Below are 17,142 nucleotides of genomic sequence, written 5' to 3' on the forward strand. Positions count from 1 at the left end.
GAGTTCAGTTTCCTGTTGGGTCTCTGCCAAGGTCTTAGCCTGGCAGTTCTGGGAAAAGAGCCAAAGACCTCATATTTCTTGGCCGTTAACATTCTCCCATCTGTGCTCAAGTCAGCAGCCTGGGCTTTGGGCTGTGGCTTGTCTGTAGTCTTATGCTTCCCTAGGTTTTAAAAATGGTTAAAGAATGGTTAAGAATGGTTCTGCATGAAAGTAACTTGGCCCTCAAGAAACCAGACAGAGAATTATCTGGTTATATTGGGGGCCAGTAAGAAAAAGACCGAAAGCCTATATTCCTAAATTATAGCCTCAGAATCCAATCTTATAAACTACTTCAGGTACTGATATTAATTAGACTTAGGCAATGCTTGTAAATTAGTCATCTGTGTTAGTACAGGGTGTCCTACATCATACATACACAAGGTGGGAAAAGTAATATCCTCAGGTGTAATAACAGCCCTGGACAGCATTTGAAAACAAAAGACCTGAAAAACGCAAGACATTTCAATGTGTTTCTGAGCCAGAAGCCCTGCTAAACAGCAGAATCAGGGATCAGACCAATTGTCCCCTGTGTCTCCCTATTGAACTCACACAAAAGAGCAGCTGCCATTTTTACTCCACATGAGGCATCCAGATCCAAGGTCACTGAAATGTTGTTATCAATTTTCTGATGGAAAATAGCAAGTTCCAAACTCTATTAAATCCGACCATTCGATAAGCATGGAATTTCCTCTTTTTCTATAAATATTCTGGCTTATTTTTATTTTCTAGTATTTCTTTTCTGAAGCCAACAGCCAAAGGGCTCTCCTGTGCTTTTGTATTTCCATTATAACGTCAACATACAAGTGAAATTATTTAATTTTGTCACACACCTCTATGGCGGGACTTCCTCTTCCATTCTTCTGTTATCCCGGGCACCTTCCAGGAGCAAGGAGCTCAAGCTTGGAAATCTCTCGACAAATCGTCACCATAAACGTGCCCTCTGTGTCATTTGTTCATGGTCAATTTCTTGCAGTGTCTTCTGTGGCGTTTACTTCTCAACATCTTTCTCTAATCTTGATCATTGGGCTTCCACTTTATAAATTCAAACTTTCCTCTTTGAAATCCTCCCAGTCTCCCTCATCCTGAGCTTTACACCTTCCAGCAATGATGGTTCCCAGATCGTTAACATCTCAACAGGGAAGTGATGCAACATGGTCCCTTCCTACCCTAGTTTTTTGCATCTCAATCCTACCCCTACCCCTCCAAGTCTAGATAGTTAGCACCACCTTGTGCCATTCATGGGCATTTTCTCAGAGATCTGTTTCCAGAGCAGCATTTTGCATATTCTGAAGGGAGAAGATGTGTGAAGGATATCTTTTGGAGACCAAGCTTGAATTCCACAAGAAATAGTCTGATTCAGAAAGATTGGAAGTTTCTACCTAAATTCAGGTCCACCTACTTCATCACTGTAATTTGCTATTGGAAGAAGGATGTAAAGTGAGTGAAAGTCACTCAGTCGTGTCTGACTCTTTGGGATCCCATGGACTGTCTATGGAATTCTCTAGGCCAGAACACTGGAGTGGGTAGCCTTTCCCTTTTCCAGGGAATCTTCCCAACCCAGGGATAGAACCCAGGTCTCCCACATTTCAGGTGGATTCTTTACCAGCTGAGCCACAAGGGAAGCCCAAGGAAAGCCCAAGAAAGCCCAAGGGAAGCCACACAGGAAGCACAAGGGAAGAAGGATGGGCTCTACACATATCACTGTTTTAAAGCTGCAGTGCTGAATCTTAAATTCTACCTGAGGTTTGGGTTACGAAGCTCCAGGACAAAGGTTGGGATGCACCAGTTCTGAGGACTATGATGGGAGCTGTCCAGATTATATACCTTCAATGGAAGAAAGAAAGAAGAGTTGTCACCTTCGAAACTCCAACTCTCTGGTCTACTTGTGTTCTCTCATACTACACCTCATTCTACCACGCCTTTATGGCAGATCTGGTTTACACAAAAATAACCTGGACCAAGTCAACACAGTCTTTGTTAGTCTTCAGACTCAAAGTGAAAGAAGTGAAACTGACTCCAGAGTAAAATCTTCCCATCACTTCAGTACAGAGTTCAAGGGCTACATATAAAGCAAGTTTCTAACCACCTTGTTTTTACATTTGGATATATTTCTCCCGCTTCCTGTACATAGTTTCTGCATACACAGAATTCTATGATGAAAATTGAGACTTCATCCAACATACACTAATTAACTCAACTATCAGTGCAGATTGAGTGTATGAAGGGAGGATAATTTTGCACCAAGATTTACTAATCTCTAGTTTCAGGAGAAAATTCTCTCTAACAGAAGTTTTGCCACAAGGGATTAGGATGTTTCTGCCGTTGCCTTTTGGCTTCCACACCCCAAGCCGTCTGGTCTCCACCACATCTGAAGGAGGATCTCCTTATTCAGCATAGTTGACGCCATCACACTGATCCCAGAAGTCACACCTGACTATACAGATTGGCCAATAACCCAGGGAAAGCCTATGTTCTAAGAGAGAAGTGGGAAGTGGTGGGATGGATGGGAACTGGGTGCTGGGAAACTGCTCAAGTCCACTGCTGACTCAGGCTTCTCACCACCTGCCTATTACAACAGATGTGACTTCCTTATGAGGCACCAGAGACCCAGAATATCCACATCCTGTGGTTCTTGCACCCCTTGACACCCCACATTTGAGTTACTTTCCTATTCAGAAAACAAAAGCTGCTGGCTTTCAGCCAGTTTATAACAGATGTGGGGCACAACCACCAACTACCCAGGAAGCATCCCCCAGGGCAGGGCATGAGAATCTGCTTCTCAGAAATTCCCATACTTCTGATCCCATCTGACACTGGCCCAAAGAGAGCACCTGGGAGACTCACTCCTTTGCATCTTCCAGGATTTAATGCTTCCTGTTGGGAATTGAGAAACCTGAGTGACGGCTACGTTTAAGAGGCTGGGAGTTCAGGGAATTATTGGAAAACAGGTATCACAAGTATCACAACTTAACATGTACTTTAGGCATGCCTGCAAATCTATATAAGACTTGGACAGAATGCCTTCTTAAATCACTGACCTTGCCCAGCTCACTCTCTGAATCCACGTGGTGATCACACACAGGCCAGGCTTTCAAAGCCGTGAGCAGCAGGACCTTCCTTTTCTCCACATGTAGGACAATGGGGCTGGGGATTCTGCTCATAAGAACGTTATTGTTATTTGTGCCAGGCTTTGCAAGGATGTCCTTGTACTTCAACTATCTATAAGAGATCGTATCTTGACTTTTCCTAAGTCTGTATATTTCTTTTGCTACCTTTGTGACCCAAGAAAATGGTCCCTTCTGTCCACTGCCTACTTGGTAAAACTAAGGAAAGTAGGAAGCACGGCTACAAAGTACAAGGAAAGACACAAAGACATCAGTACCAGGGAAAACACTGAGTAGACGTAGAGTGTTTATCACTAGAATTGATTGTGACCCGATACTTCCTAGAAAATAAAAACATCAGTATTAGGATGTGTATTTTCTTAACATCTCTGAAAAATAACATGTGCTTTCAAGGAGTACACAATCCTTGAATCTTGCAGACTTCACCAAAACAAGTGCTTAGCTGTAGCTGGAATGATCCAAAGTCTTGGCAGTAGCTAAGGGAGGCTGCCAGCCCTTTGCAAACTGTAAAGCAGGTTATCTATGTTATGGCTCCTCATCCACGCCTTGCTGGGCCCTTTCCTTGGGTCCTCCTCACTATCGCATCCCTCATATGCTTTTACTCTGTTTCCATCAAAACCTGGTATCAAAAAATGACCTGAAATCAGGTCATAGTAATTTAGTGGACAATGGAAATTGATGGAGGCTTTAGGTTTTCTAAGGCTGGGGTGAGAGGGAGGGAATATTGTATTTAATAGAGACAATAGTGAAGTTGCTCAGTCGTGCCCCATTCTTTGCGACCCCATGGACAGTAGCCTGCACCAAGCTCCTCCATCCATGGGATTTTCAAGGCAAGAGTACTGGAGTGGGTTGCCATTTCCTTCTCCAGGGAATCTTCCCAACCCAGGGATGGAACCCAGGTCTCTTGCATTGTAGATAGACACTTTACCATTTGAGCCACCAGGGAAGTCGCCATGAGCTGACTAAAGCAACCATGGCAGAATTTTCAAAGCTTTAGGACCCTGCCTCGAATGAAAGATAGAAGTACATTCTCCCTTTGTTGGAAGGCTCCGTGTGGATCAGACAAGGAGAGTCTGGAGTCTCCCAGAGTGGGTAGTTCTTTCCCTGTGTCTAGTAAGACAGACAACACTAACCTGTCTGCAGCAGAGGGTGGAACTGGGACCGAAAAGGTAAAAATGAAGATGATAGATAGATGGAGACAGAGATTTTCAGATATAGATCTAGATGTAGATATAGATATGAAAAAAATTCCAACTCAGTACCAGGAATTTCTTTTTACAGTTGACAGCCATTTGACAGTGAAGCAAATATACTTGTGAGAGAGTACGTTCAGGCGGATGAATACACTAGAAAGTTTGTCCTCGTTGTTGAGTGCTAGAACTCAATGACCTGAGTTCTTTTCCTCCGGAGAATTCACTATAGAATCTACGTTGAAAGACAATCAGGACTGTCACCAAAAAGGAAAGACAGTTGCTATTTTGGTATATCCTTTCCCACTTTCTTTCTCAATGTATAAATTATTACATACTCTGTATATGTAATTATATCCCATATACATATTTGTATCTATTTCAACATTATGAAGGCTTCCTGATAGCTCAGCTGGTAAGGAATCCGCCTGCAATGCAGGAGTTCAGTTCAGTTCATTTCAGTCGCTCAGTCGTGTCCGACCCTTTGCGACCCCATGAATCGCAGCACGCCAGGCCTCCCTGTCCATCACCATCTCCCGGAGTTCACTCAGACTCACATCCATCGAGTCAGTGATGCCATCCAGCCATCTCATCCTCGGTCGTCCCCCTCTCCTCCTGCCCCCAGTCCCTCCCACCAGTTCAATTCCTGGGTCGGAAGATCCGCCACAGAAGGGATAGGGTACGCACTCCAGTATTCTTGGGCTTCCCTTGTGGCTCAGCTGGTAAAGAATCTGCCCACAATGGAGGAAACCTGGGTTCAATCCCTGGGTTGGGAAGATCCCCTGGAGAAGGGAAAAGCTACCCACTCCAGTATTCTGGTCTGGAGAAGTCCAGCGACTGTATAGTCCATGGGGTCACAAAGAGTCAGACATGACTGAGCAACTTGCTCAACATTATGAAATCAATTCTCTACTTTATTAGGTAATTTTTATTAACAGTATTTTTAATAAGCTACATTAATATTGTATCCAAGAGTAAGGTATGGTATAATCAGTCCTGTTACAATGGAGAATTTAGGCAGCTTCCACATTTCTATTATAAAAATTGCTGTGATGAACATATCTGTATATAACTTTTCATTATTTAAAATTATTCTATTGTATGTGAGCAAAATTTCATACATATATATATGAAGTTTGTGTATATGTAAATCACACTTTCTCTCAAATAAAGGATTCAAAATAAAGGTTCTTAGCCAACTTGATTATATAAACCCTAAGAGAAGGATAGATAAATTGTCAAACGTTCCTTTAAATCTTTAATGTATTATTTTGTTACACATGCATATTTAAAATCACATTTCATATAAAATAGCATCAATATATTAATTTTGATATACTTGTTTTTGTTTGTTCTCATAGTTCACAGAGTTTTTTTCAATTCCTCTCAATCATCTCAAAGCAAAGTATTTATCACTAGTAGAGCTGCGTTTTTAAATATTCAAACATTTTTTGAGAGCATATCAAACTCACTTGATTGAATTATAGCACATTAGGAATCCATATATGAAGCTAAAATATTTTGAACCACAATGTCTATTCACAAAACGTTTGGACTGTTCATTGCCATTTCTCCTACAAGTGAATATTCATAATTTCCACAAAAAATTACTTGAAAAGATTTGTTTAAGCAATTTGAATACTTGTAATTTCAAAACCTTACTCCCAAGAATAATTACTAAGAATAGTGACTAAGTGATTGTTAAACTTATTAGTCATCTTTTTCACTAAGCTCATCAGCTGACTTCCAGAGGTATCTATGAACTAGCATTTATTAACATCATTAGAGGTGGATGTGCCTTCACTAAGCTATACATAACTGTGCAAAATCAAAGAATTGCATAAAAGTATTGTAATGTTGTTTTCTGTACTTTTGTAAGGAATGAAATATAAAGGGGCTGTCTCTTCTCTGAGGATTATAAGCTTCACTTCATATTCAAACACATATAGTGTTTTCTCGCTGTAAATTCCCTCAAATGGAAATATTTGCTCAAGCAAGTATGAATATTTCACCCTCTTGATATTGCCTAATTGGCTTGCAATAAAAATAAAGCAATATATATTGCTGCCAATATCTTGCCAGTATAGGAAACATCACATTTTCTAACAAAAGTATTACTTAAACATCTGCCCCAAAACTAGTTTATTATTTATTTACAGTTTTTATTGCTAGAGGATTAAAACACTTTTCTAAGTGACTGATTTAACCAATGAGTAAGTTTGTTCATTTATCTTTGGCCCATTTATCTTTTAAGATTTTATTGATTTGTGTAATTGTAGTAATGTTGTGCCTCTGAGTTCCGCTGCCTTTAACCACAATAACAGCACTGGCAAGACGAGATAGCTGAGACAGTCTAGATGGCAGAGGGTGGAGATGGCAAAGTGCCAAGGAAGAAAAAAAGCAGAAGAGGAAGGTTATTGTACTACTCTATTTCACTGTGACTACGTACCACAGAGGTTTAAGTGTATTAAGCCTTTGTTCAAAATCCCAGCTATGATCTACTGTGTATGTCTCAGCATTGGGAGGAGTCCTCTGAGGCTCATGGGGAAATAATGCATGAGTTTGCTGCCCACTTGCCCCTTGACTCCTTTCTTTAGGGATTTATTCTATATTATCTTTTGCTGCAGGAATTCCCAGATGGCTCAGTGGTAAAGAATCTGCCTGCCCATGCAGAAGATGCAGGTTCAATCCCTGCGTAGGGAAGATCCCCTGGAGTAGGAATGGGCAACCTGCTCCAGTGTTCTTGCCTGGAAAATTCCACGGACAGAGGAGTCTGGTGGGCTACAGTCCATGGGGTCACAAAGAGTCAGACACAACTGAGTACATACATGCACGCGTCTACTGCAATAGTTTCAAATATGAATGACTACCACGAAGTAACCAGTTATAAGTAATCCCACCACATTTTAACAACATTTATTAAATACACTAACAACATTCATTAAATACAAATTAAAAGAAATTGGCAAATTAAAAGAAAATATCATAGAAGAAGTACATGGAACTAACAATGGGAAGCCCATGTACTAGGTCACATATTCATATATGATAGGGTAAGAAGCTAAACTCACTTCTGTCTAATTTAAATAATTACTCCTATGTAGCAGCCTGGATGGAAGAGTGGCTTGGGAGAGAATGGATACATATATACGTACGGCTGAGTCTCTTTGCTGTTCACCTGAAACTATCACAACATTGTTAATTGGCTACGTGCTGTGCTCTGCTGTGCTTAGTCACTCAGTCGTATTCGACTCTTTTCAACCCCAAGGACTATAGCTAGCCAGGCTCCTCTGTCCGTGGGGATTCTCCAGGCAAGAATACTGGAGTGGGTTGCCATGCCCTCCTCCAGGGGATCTTCCCAACCCAGGGATCAAACCCAGGTCTCCTGCACTGCAGGCAGATTCTTTACTGTCTGAGCCACCAAGAAAGCCCAAGGATACTGGAGTAGGTAGCCTATCCCTTCTCCAGGGGAACTTCCCAACCCAGGAGTCGAACCAGAGTCTCCTGCATTGCAGGCGAATTCTTTACCAGCTGAGCTACACAAGAAGTCCCTAATCAGCTATACCCCAATACAAAATTAAAAGTATTGAAAAATAAATAATTACTCCTTTAAACAACTCAATGTCTGATATAAAACAAGTGCTTGGAAAGTGCTTGTTATCAACTGAATTCCATCATATACAGGCCATTTTTTAAAATACTGTATTTATAAATTCCATACCTACAAGCATATCCATAAGGTGAATTTCTGACACTGAATCCCCAAATACTAACAGTTCATATCTTGTTCTGATTTTTTTAAAAAAAGAAATAAAGAAAATGTCAAATGAGAGAGTAGAAATGGCAAGAGGGCCGTTACTAGGTACCACTGGACAAACGACCCAGTGATGTCACGAAAAGAACAGATCCTTTACAAGTAAAACTGGAGTTATCACAAAGTAAGTAAACAGGCGGTGGCAAGGAAATATTTGTTGGGTAGAGTTAGCTGGGAAGAGCTCCTGGAGAGACATTGAGCAGGCCCTTGAAGATTCACAAGACCTACCCCGACTGGGAATGTTATTTCAGAATCAGAAGTCTTCTCTCTGACCTAATGCCTCTAAGCTCTCTCCTCATCCCAGAGCAAAGGCACCACCAGTCCCCACCCACTTACACTACATGGTTTCAAAACATATTTCCTAGGAACTCAGAAAAATGTCTGTTCAATCAGAGGATCAAAGAGTGTGAATCCCACAGGCCTTAGAACTGACCAGTCCCGGATTCCCCTTCACTCTTCTGATCTTGAGTGTGTTTGATCCTTGAGCACAAGGATCATCCTTTCATCTTGGGGTTACAATCACCAGTTAGCACATCAGTTAAAATGGCTCTTTTCATTTCCACAGGAGAAAAAGCAACCCACACAGGATGAAAACTGTACCTAGGCTTCTACCCAGATTGTCCAAAATAGCTGGGCATATGGCTTAAAGCAAGGGTTCACAACCTTCAGGCTACAGAGCAGTACCAGTCCGAGGCCTGTTAGACACTGGGCCACACAGCAGAAGGTGAGAAGCAGGTGAGTGAGTGAACCTTCATCTGTATTTACAGCTGCTCCCCAGCACTTGCATTACTGACTGAGCTTTGCCTCATGTCAGCTCACCCATGGCATAATAAACGTACTGCATTTGAATCATCCTGAAACCATCCTCCAACACACCCCTGGTCTGTGGAAAAACTGTCTTCCATGAAACTGGTCCCTGGTACCAAAAATGTTGGGGACCACCAGCTTAAAAGGAAAGAAGACATCAGCTCAATAAAATAAAATCAGAAGAGCCCATTTCAAGGAATATAAACAATTCACAAATACAACACTTTTGATGAAATTCTCATTTTTAGAGCAGAAACGGAGCATGTCTTCCCTGGGTTATATATTTTTAAAAGAGCAGATTCTTTTAGCAGTTAATTTTCTAGCACCTAGGGATGAGCTTATAGCATTCATTTCTGGTATAGCAGACTGAGGGCTTGCCATGTGGCCCTAGTGGTAAAGAACTCACCTGCCAATGCAGGTAGAAAGAAGAGACTTGGGTTCAATCTCTGGGTCGGGAAGACACCCTGGAGGAGGAAACGGCAACCCACTCCAGTATTCTTGCCTGGGAAATCCCATGGACAGAGGAGCCTGGCGGGATACAGTCCATAGAGTCACACAGAGTTGGACACGACTTAGCTCGCAAGCACGCAATAGCAGACTGGAGGCATTTACATTTACAGGAAGAAGAAATATGACTATTTGGGTTTCACATAAGAAAAATCATACAGAAAAAAATGCTCTAAGTCAAAATAACGTTTTAAAACATTGCAAAATTTCAGATACCTCGCTGATTGCAATCAGCTTTACAAAAGATAGGTTTTTCCTCACCTAACTTTATTCTAGTGATGGATCTTAGCCTCATCAAGTCATTATGTCGACCCTGACATGATTGATGTCATACACAGGATAGACCCTCTCACACACAGTATTCCCAACAAAAATAAACAAATAAATGAAGCCTAATGCAACCTTTGGCTTCCCAGGTGGCCCCACTGGTAAAAAAATCTATCTGCCAATGCAGGAGATGCAGGTTCAATCCCTGGGTCAGGAAGATCCCCTGGAGAAGGAAATGGCAACCCACTCCAGTGTTCTTGCCTGGGAAATCCCATGGACAGAGGCGCCTGGTGGGCTACAGTCCATGGGGTCACAAAGAGCCGGACACAGCTTAGCAACTAAACAACAAGAATCCAACTTTTAGTTCTAGCAGGAGACAAAGGGGCTAGAAGAACAAGTAAAAGGATTACTCAAAGAAACAACTAGACAAATCCAGAAGGTGAGACATTCTGCAGGACGATAGGTCCAGACCCTTCCATAATCAATGTAATGAAAGAAAAGACAAGTACAGTGGAGGGAAAGCAGTAGAAGAACTATTACAGATTAAAGAAACTTCTAGGATTTAGAATGTCATTGAGTGCATAGTATTTGGTTGTATTCTTGTTTTTAAAAACCTCTGTAAAAGGTATTTGGGGAGAATCTTGCCTGGAAAACCCCATGGGCGGAGGAGCCCGGTAGGCTGCAGTCCATGGGGTCGCTAAGAGTCAGACACTACTGAAGCGACTTAGCAGTAGCAGCAGAGAAATTTTAAAAAGACTGGCTGTTTAAAAGAAACACAAATATATAGAACAGTCTTTTGGACTCTATGGGAGAAGGTGAGGGTGGGATGATTTGAGAGAATAGCATTGAAACATGTATATTATCATATGTGAAACAGATCGCCAGTCCAGGTTGGATGCATGAGACAGGGTGCTCGGGGCTGGTGCACTGGGATGACCCAGAGGGATGGGATGGGGTGGAGGTGGGAGGGGGGTTCAGGATGGAGAACACATGTACACCCATGGCTGATTCATGTCAACGTATGGCAAAAACCACTACAATATTGTAAAGCAATCAGCGTCCAGTTAAAATAAATAAATAAATTTTTTTTAAAAAAAAGACTGGCTGTTATCAACAAATGGTTTTAAAGAATTGTTGACTTTAAGTGGAAAGTGGTATTATAGATACATAGAATAATATTCTTCTATTTAAACACTACATGCTAAAATGTTTAGAAGTAAATTGTCATGCTACTTATAATTTATTTTTAAATATTTAACATAAAGAAACAGCAAAAATGACGAAAATTTGTTGTCATTCAGTCGCTAAGTCGTGTCCAACTCTTTGCAACCCCATGGACTGTAGCACTCTGGGCTTCCCTGTCCTTCACTATCTCCCAGAGTTTGCTCAAACTCATATCTATTGAGTCAATGATGTAATCCAGCCACCTCAACCTCTATCACCCTCTTCTCCTCCCACTCTCAACCTTTCCCAGCATCAGGGTTTTTCTCCAGTAAGTCAGCTCTTTGCATCAGCTGGCCAAAGTATTGGAGCTTCAGCTTCAGTCCTTCCAATGAATATTCAGGGTTGATTTCCTTTAGGATTGACTTGCTTGATCTCCTTGCTGACCAAGGGACTCTCAATAGTCTTCTCTAGCACCACAATTCAAAAGCATCAATTCTTTGGTGCTTAACCATTTTTATGGTCATTCAGTTCAGTTCAGTTCAGTTCAGTCGCTCAGTCGTGTCCGACTCTTTGCGACCCCATGAATTGCAGCACGCCAGGCCTCCCTGTCCATCACCAACTCCCGGAGTTCAGTCAGACTCACGTCCATCGAGTCAGTGATGCCATCCAGTCATCTCATCCTCTGTCATCCCCTTCTCCTCCTGCCCACAATCCCTCCCAGCATCAGAGTCTTTTCCAATGAGTCAACTCTTTGCATGAGCTGGCCAAAGTACTGGAGTTTCAGCTTCTACATCATTCCTTCCAAAGAAAGCCCAGGGCTGATCTCCTTCAGAATGGACTGGTTGGATCTCCTTGCAGTCCAAGGGACTCTCAAGAGTCTTCTCCAACACCACAGTTCAAAAGCATCAATTCTTTGGCGCTCAGCCTTCTTCACAGTCCAACTCTCACATCCATACATGACCACTGGAGAAACCATAGCCTTGACTAGACGGACCTTTGTTGGCAAAGTAATGTCTCTGCTTTTCAACATGCTATCTAGGTTGGCCATAACTTTTCTTCCAAGGAGTAAGCGTCTTTTAATTTCATGGCTGCAATCACCATCTGCAGTGATTTTGGAGCCCCCCAAAATAAAGTCTGACACTGTTTCCACTGTTTTCCCATCTATTTCCCATGAAGTGATGGGACCGGATGCTATGATCTTCGTTTTCTGAATGTTGAGCTTTAAGCCAACTTTTTTGCTCTCCTCTTTCACTTTCATCAAGAGGCTTTTTAGCTCCTCTTTACTTTCTGCCATAAGGGTGGTGTCATCTGCATATCTGAGGTGATTGATATTTCTCCCAGCAATCTTGATTCCAGCTTGTTTCTTCCAGTCCAGCGTTTCTCATGATGTGCTCTGCATAGAAGTTAAATAAGCAGGGTGAAAATATATAGCCTTGACGTACTCCTTTTCCTATTTGGAACCAGTCTGTTGTTCCATGTACAGTTCTAACTGCTGCTTCCTGACCTGCATATAGGTTTCTCAAGAGGCAGGTCAGGTGGTCTGGTATTCCTTTCTCTTTCAGAATTTTCCACAGTTTATTGTGATCCACACAGTCAAAGGCTTTGGCATAGTCAATAAAGTAGAAATAGATGTTTTTCTGGAACTCTCTTGCTTTTTCCATGATCCAGTGGATGTTGGCAATTTGATCTCTGGTTCCTCTGTCTTTTCTAAAACCAGCTTCAACATCAGGAAGTTCACGGTTCACATATTGCTGAAGTCTGGCTTGGAGAATTTTGAGCATTACTTTACTAGCATGTGAGATGAGTGCAATTGAGTGGTAGTTTGAGCATTCTTTGGCATTGCCTTTCTTTGGAATTGGAATGAAAACTGACCTTTTCCAGTCCTGTGGCCACTGCTGAGTTTTCCAAATTTGCTGGCATATTGAGTGCAGCACTTTCATAGCATCATCTTTCAGGATTTGAAACAGCTCAACTGGAATTCCATCACCTCTACTAGCTTTGTTCATAGTGATGCTTTCCAAGGCCCACTTGACTTCACACTCCAGGATGTCTGGCTCTAGATTAGTGATCACAGCATCATGATTATCTGGGTCATGAAACTCTTTTTTGTACAGTTCTTCCATGTATTCTTGCCACCTTTTCTTAATATCTTCTGCTTCTGTTAGGTCCATACCATTTCTGTCCTTTATCGAGTGCATCTTTGCATGAAATGTTCTCTTGGTATCTCTAATTTTCTTGAAGAGATCTTTAGTCTTTCCCATTCTGTTCTTTTCCTCTATTTCTTTGCACTGATCACTGAAGAAGGCTTTCTTATCTCTTCTTTGTTAATGATTGTTAAATCTAGGTGGAGACTATAAAGATACTGATTGTTTATGTTCATTTCTCATTCTTTATGTTCACATTCTTTGGCCTTTATTTTTTTAATTTATTTTTTAATTAAATAGTTGCTTTACAATATAGTGTTGGTTTCTGCCATACAAGTCAAATCAGCCATAATTATTTATATATATATATCCCCTGCCTCTTGAGCCTCCGTCCCCCCCCATCAAATTTTTGTAATAAAATGTTTTTAAAGTTTTCATTCTAAGTGATCAAGAAATCTGCATCAGCTTTAAGCAGTGAAAAAGTGGAGTACAATATGTTTCTTGAAAATTAGCATACTTTTTAAAGAATATTGCTCTGCTCAAAGAAACCCTGAATCTGTAGGTGTTTAAACACATTAAAACTGTATGTTCCTATGACATATTTTTACAACAAAATGAATCTGTTGCAGAATGTTTAGGGAATATAAATAACAGAATCCTAGTGATGATGTAGTACATTTTGGATTATTCTTATTCAAGAAATAGGCATAAATACTGTATCTTAAAATCACTGCCTTTCAAGACCTGAGATAATGATAATAGCTTAGAATCCAGTCATCCACTTGTCACTGCCTTTCAAGATCTGAGAATATGACTATAGCTTAGAATCCAGTCACCCACTTGTGTGGGGTTGGGCTGTGCCGGGTTTCTACAGAGGCACCAAGGGCTCCAGTCAGTAGATTGTCAACCTCACTACTCCTTCAGCAAAATGGGCATCACAAAGAAGGTAGGATAAGGTTTTGACAAAAGCCAAAATGTGTTGGGAGCCCCTTAACTGAGAGGAACTTGACCATGTTTATCTAATCTTGGGGCTTCATATGGATGTCAGTTTAAAACCTTGGCCCCTTTTATTTCCTGTCCAGTTACTAAGTGCATTGCTTGATTCCTTAACCATGAAAGCCAGGTCAGTCTATTACTTATATTTATGGTTTTCTCAAAAATTCAAGTCACAATCCTAACTACTTGATGCTTAAGCAAGTAAACATTATTTAAAATAATGTTTTTAAATAATGGAAAGTTTAAAGTTTTGCTGCAGAAATATGGTGTGGGTACTGAACATAAAGTAATCAGATTCTGGACCTTCCCTGAGCCCACCCACTGTCCCCAAAGCGCCATCACCACGGATCCAGCACCTGAGACACGGGGTACCACCAAGGAGAACAAACCATAGGCAGATGACATACAGATCTGTGGTCCTTGACTCTAGAGAGTCCACAGAAGTATTCAAGGCAATTTCATCTTTTTTAAGGGACTGGAAAATCACTGCACACAATGGCTTCTGACCACTTATTCTTCTGTCAGTCAAACCATATGATACAATTGTCCTACTAATCACAAGCAAAGACGTAAAGAGTAGTGAAACAGCAGAGAAAACTTGGATTGACTGCTGCCATTTCAGCTTTGGCAACACAAACTGCATAAATTAGGACAAAAGTTCTCAAAGTAGAGCTCCATGGACATCTAGGGGCCCAAAGATCTTTTCAGGGAGTCCATGAGGTCAGAATTATTTTCATAATAATACCCAAGCAATATTTGCTTTATCCTAGTGTTGACATTTGCCTTAATATTGCAAAAGCATTGGTGAGTAAAACTGATGGTTCCTTAGCGTGAGTGAAGTCAGTGGCCTCAATTCTGTGTTAGTGGTCATTGCAGTATATTTGCAGGGCAAACAAAGCCAGTTTCACATAAAAAAATATGAGACTAGCTGGCTAGGGCTGCCATAACAAAATACTGCAGATTAGGAGACTTAACAGAAATTTATTTTCTCACAGTTCTGAGGCTAGAAATTCAAGATCAAGGTTCCCACAGAGCTGGTATGTCTTTGAGCCCTCCCTCCTTCGCTTGGAGATGGTCATCGACTCACTGTGTCCTTATATGGACTTTCCTCCATACATGCCTATCCCTGTATCTCTTCTCTTTGTGTATACAAATTTCCTCTTCTCTTAAGACATTAGTCAGACTGGCATAGGGTTCATTTTAATCCAAATCAATGGCCTCTTTTAACTAAATCATCTATTTAATAGTCATATCTCCAAATACAATTACATCCTGAGATATGAGGCCTAAGGATAAGTAGCATATTAATTTGGAGAGGACACAGTTCAATTCATAACCTTGAAAAACAAACGAAACTATTAATTTTATGAAATCTCTAATCTTGAGTGTATGTCTTTTTAGCATTGCCTGGAGAATCCCAGGGACAGGGGAGCCTGGTGGGCTGCCGTCTATGGGGTTGCACAGTCGAACATGACTGCAGCGACTTAGCAGCTTAGTGACACAACTTAAGCGACTTAGTGACGTGGAAGTATACATACAGCACTTCTGCTGCATTTCAAGTTATTATATTATCTCAAGGGAAAATCTTTGTGCAATTGTTTGAATCGTGAACTGAGCTAGCCATTTTGTCTACACTTTTCGTTTGAAAGAATGTCTGGCAAACAAACTATGGGTATTCAGACTTGGGTAGCTCTCAGGCATCTTCTTGAAAATGAGTGAACTGGGCCTGTTACATCAAGAAAAGCAATGGATCATTGCTGCTGATGATAAAAATCTAAGCTTTTAGGCAAAAAAATAGGTTTTAGGGAAACTTGTATCTGCCACCATGCACTGTATGATTCCCCAATTTTAAATAATATTCTGATTTTTAAATATTGGTGGTCACATTAACTACTGTGATATTTCTGATATCATATAAAGTTTGTTAGGACTTCCCTGGTAGCTCAGCTGGTAAAGAGCCCACCTGCAATGCAGGAGACCCTGTTTCAGTTCCTGGCTTGGTATAGGCTACCCACTCCAGCATTCTTGGATTTCCCTGGTGCTCAGATGGTAAAGAACCCATCTGAAATGCAGGAGATCTGAGTTCGATTTCTGGGTTGGGAAGATCCCCTGAAGAAGGGAACGGCTACCCACTTCAATATTCTGGCCTGGAGAATTCCATGGACAGAAGAGCCTGGCAGGCCCCCATCCATGGGACTGCAAAGAGATGGGACACAACTGAGCAGCTTTCACATTCACTTTTCTTTCAAAGTTTGTTGTTGAAGTTGCCTGACTCAGATGAAACAATTATTTCCCAGAAGACCAATGGATAATCATATAAAACCCTGCTTGGAAGAAAATTTCCTCCAAAATGCAAGCTAGAGCAATGGACTTTAATGGGAAAGAACAGGAAAGTTCATTAACATGATTTCTTATTTCACATTGTAACTAACCTAACTTTTTGTACTACATATATGTGTAAGTCCAGATTTTGTTCATATATTTCATCAAACCAATGTATTTCAATAATGGAATACATAAAAATGGACATGTAAATCCAACTATCTTTGAATAAGCCAGCTGTACCCTGATGGCTATCCGCAGACTACAAACACCTACAGGATCTTACTTTCTCAGCTCTTTACTTTCCCTAAATTTTTCCAGCTGTTTCTCCATGTATGTGGTTTGAGGTCTTTTCAACAACCTTTGAATATGCTACAGTGTATTTAGTATTCTCCTTTGAATATACTACAGTTTGTCTATAACCTTCAAATATTACGTCAATATTAGAGGGGGGAGTGGAGATAAATAAAGCAAGTCCAAAGTCCTCATCACCAGATTAAGAGCTCTAAGATGCCCTTGACCAATCCTCATTTTTCTTGGCCTGGCATCCCATAAATTTTCTCCAAGTATTCTGAATCTCCAAGCAGGAGGCCTGATCTCACCCAGGACTGGACAATGCCATGGTAAACTCAATCCCCTCACCCCATCCCTGTCCCCTGAAAATTCTGAGAATCCCTTCTGAGAACAGGACCCAGCCTCTTGCTAGGAAGAGGTGAATTTCAGAATACAACAATCCTGTGCCTGCTCCTCACTTTCCCATAGAAGAG

At 41.1% G+C, this 17,142-nt stretch overlaps 1 gene segment (V, D, J or C); it reads left to right on the plus strand.

The window, feature by feature from the left end:
• The window catches only part of LOC102182508, a 486,583-nt gene that overhangs the window by 281,123 nt on the left and 188,318 nt on the right, over nt 1-17,142 (plus strand).

Source organism: Capra hircus, chromosome 10, assembly GCF_001704415.2.
Source record: "Capra hircus breed San Clemente chromosome 10, ASM170441v1, whole genome shotgun sequence".
In the NCBI taxonomy this organism is placed as follows: domain Eukaryota; kingdom Metazoa; phylum Chordata; class Mammalia; order Artiodactyla; family Bovidae; genus Capra; species Capra hircus.